Raw genomic sequence first — 2,244 nt, 5'->3', positions numbered from 1 at the left:
GGATTTTTATTGGATCTGTCTGTGAAGTGGTGCTGTAATAGTGGCGTATCATGTTAATTGTGCGCCTATAATTTATCTTCCCATAATGAAGTGGGTTCGAATCCCGTGAAAATATTATTTTTTACGTTTCACGGGTTCTTTAATATGGCACATTTATTTAGGCAGGCACCAGAGACGAAACTGTGTAGGCCTATTTAGAAATTTTTTTTCGAGATAGGAGTTAGATTTACAGGAAAAGCAACTTGGCCTCTTCCTGTTTTCAACATTCCGACATAACAAGTGTGATTCAAACTGCGACTGAGTGTCGGTCCGTGACTGGGTTCCTCCAACAAGAGTCCAAAGACGGATCAGATCGGCTATGTTTTGATATTGTTATGAAAAATTGAATAAAGAGGCCTTCCCGAGGACAGCTACGTGTTCTCTTCCTGGTTGAAAACAGCTGTTGTCACTACGACAACCATAGACGCAGTCGGCTGAAGATCGCCAGTTAACAGGGTCGCGAGTAAATCCGGAACACCGGTGTCATGTCCCTACTGCCTCATGTCTCCCCTTCCGGCTTTCTTACAGTGCAGACGCTCTGCTGCTTGCGCTCCGCTTTGCTTACATTCTTTTGTGGATATACTTGTTTTTTTCCTGCTAAAAGCTACAGAAAGTAGATCCTGGATACTTACAAAGCATTGGGACTTNTGGATATGTCCTAACACCACTGGATCAGCTGCAGAGGCTCCCAGACTGGCCTTCCCTAACGACCCTTTCTACTGGCACAGGACTGGTGCTCGACCAAAAGCATCAACTCCAGCCAGGACTTGGTCTGATGTCACTAGATGCAAAGGCAAATCCAGCAGGAAATCAGTCAAGAGAGCCCCAACACTCACCCCTCCACTTGAACTCTCTCTACAGAACAGGTACGATGCACTGGCTCCAAATGAAATGTGTGACAATACCACCTACACTGAACCCAGGCAGGCCAAGGCTATCCAAAATGCAAGCAATAGCCCCAAAACCACTGCTAGACCCAGGGCCAGAAAAAACTATGCTAACTCCACACCTGAGAAGCCAAGGGCCAGGAGAAGTATCGCTGACACCACACCTGATCAGCCAGATACCATTCTGATCGGAGACTCAATAACCAAGCATGTAAGAATGGCTAAGACTGAAAATCTAACAGTGTCTGACACGTCTGTCAGGGAGCTAACCGAGCTGTTGCCAGTGATCCTCTCTACACACCCCAGTAACATGAGGATCATCATCCATGCTGGGTCTTTTGACATTCTACGAGGAAAAACTGGCTCTTGAGATCCTGAAAAAAGACTTTTCCCTGCTCCTGGAGAAACTGAGTGACTGTCAGTCACAACATGTGTTCATTTCTGGCCCCATTCCAACCCTGGGGAAAGGAATCGAGTCTTTTACCAGACTCCTTGCCCTGAATACATGGCTGACATCTGCATGCTTCACTCATGGGATAAAGTTTATTGACAATTTTAACATCTTTTGGAACTGTAAGGATCGCTTTCAGCGTGATGGGATTCATCCGAACATCACTGGATGCAGACTACTCGGGGCCAACCTACGTCATGCTCTTGGAATGCCATACCAAAACAAGAATGGACAGATAAGAGCCAAGGACAAGTACGTGGCACAGAGACAGACAGCCTGCATCTCCCCTTCACCTGACCCTTTGCTCCACATCACCCAAGGCATTCAGAGGATGTCTCTGTCCCAGTCAGGGATCCAACAGAGATGAGTCAGACCCCATGCCGCTTCCTTAAACATACCGGCAATCTTAAATAGCCGGTAGCATGGTCAAACACATCTTGAAATTGAAAAGCATCAGCCAGAGTCATCTCCAAGGTCTGTCATTCCTGTTTTGACTAGCATCAGGAAAAACAATGTGTACTCGAAGCGCACAGCTACTCTGTCTAATCTGACTCCAGTTATGCGTCAGCCACAGACTGTGTCAGACAATGTTAGTACATTAAACTTAGCTTTATTAAATATCAGATCTCTGGCTGGCAAGTTACTATTAATTAATGATTTTATTATCAAGAGAAACCTTGATTTTGTGTTTTTAACTGAAACTGGGGGGGCTGATTCAATAAGTACTGCTGCACTGTTGTTTTCATTTAACCAAAACTTCCATTTTATCAGCTCAGTTAGAGAACTTAGGAAAGGAGGTGGAGTAGCCACCTTATTTAAGGATGTTTACCAGTGCAAACAGTTGTCATATGGGAAGTTTGAGTCTTT

At 45.0% G+C, this 2,244-nt stretch overlaps 1 long non-coding RNA gene across 1 annotated transcript in view; it reads left to right on the top strand.

Moving 5' to 3' along the window:
* Positions 1-278: 278 nt before the first annotated feature.
* LOC126386447 (uncharacterized) overlaps positions 279-2,244 on the top strand; it is a 130,896-nt gene continuing 128,930 nt past the window's right edge. The window contains exon 1 of the long non-coding RNA XR_007569500.1: positions 279-519. This is a non-coding gene — a long non-coding RNA (uncharacterized LOC126386447). The remainder of the gene's footprint in view (positions 520-2,244) is intronic.

This window comes from Epinephelus moara, chromosome 24 (genome assembly GCF_006386435.1).
Source record: "Epinephelus moara isolate mb chromosome 24, YSFRI_EMoa_1.0, whole genome shotgun sequence".
Taxonomy (NCBI): Eukaryota; Metazoa; Chordata; class Actinopteri; order Perciformes; family Serranidae; genus Epinephelus; species Epinephelus moara.
The sequence above is the reverse complement of the archived record's forward strand: the minus strand, read 5'-3'. Positions and strand labels throughout refer to the sequence as shown.